The sequence below is a fragment of the Poecilia latipinna genome, unplaced genomic scaffold (genome assembly GCF_001443285.1).
Source record: "Poecilia latipinna isolate Pla-1442-1.1 unplaced genomic scaffold, P_latipinna-1.0 Scaffold128, whole genome shotgun sequence".
Lineage (NCBI taxonomy): Eukaryota > Metazoa > Chordata > Actinopteri > Cyprinodontiformes > Poeciliidae > Poecilia > Poecilia latipinna.
In genome coordinates this window covers 74,116-75,180 of record NW_015112744.1, presented here as the reverse complement: position 1 = coordinate 75,180, position 1,065 = coordinate 74,116, and positions in this window count along the sequence as shown.

The following is a 1,065-nucleotide window of genomic DNA, read 5'->3' as shown; positions in this document are numbered from 1 at the left end:
CTACCTCAATCAAAATTGCTGACATTTGACATTTAACAAATGACATTTAACAAATCTTTCAGATTACATAAACAATACCTTACCAGGTACTTTTCTGACTTCAGGATGACACAGGGACACCTATAAGACCAATTTTAACTGAGGTTGCACATATGTGCTTTACAGGATTTTTTGCCCACACAATATTTTTTTTTCAGATACATAATGTTTTTTCCTGCATTCTTTTGGGAGCTTGTTGGTTCCTAATTACATATCAATCATAAAATCGGACCCTGACATCTCCCGGAACCGGATTTGGGTTTGTTGCCTCAGGGCAACATTGCGCTACAAGGGGTCTAAAACGGCAAGTTTTCTACAGTGATTATGAGAAATGAAATACAAATCAAACAAAAACTATATTCATAAAAAACCTTTTTTGACAAAAATAAATCAGACATGGTTCCAACTTACAAAATATAAAATAAACTAACTTTCATTAATGAATGGTACATTTGCGCAAATTACTAAAACGAGCATTTGTGTGTTTGTACATGGGTATGTTTGGCAGAGTTAGAATCACTAAGGATGTTGAAATTAGTCTTTTTCCCCATTATATGTTAAACATCAGGAAGGAATTGCTTGCTGATGTGAAAAAAAGTGTGTATCACATTTTTGGCACTTGATTATTGGCGTACCTGGGAATCACCATCTGTTTATCTGATTATCTATGGGTTGTAGTGACCAGATTCATATCAGTGACAGGAGTTAGGGGTGCAGGTTATAAGAGTTTGTAGTTCAGATTTTTTTGGTAATGTTGCCCTGAGGCAACAAACAAAAAAAAAAAACAACACAGTTTTAGCATATAAATTATTTTAAAAAATTGTCTTGAAATGATCTATAATGCTTCTTTACATACTTACAGATATTAAAATATTTTAGTTAGAGTGACCCAAATTTAAACATGAAGAAAAGTAATGTATAACTTACAAGTAGGAGGCAAGGTGTAGCATGCACCTCTGCTTCATAAAAAGGACTGTTCCTCTTCTAAGTAAAAGATCACATGAACCTCAATACCTCTTTTATTTG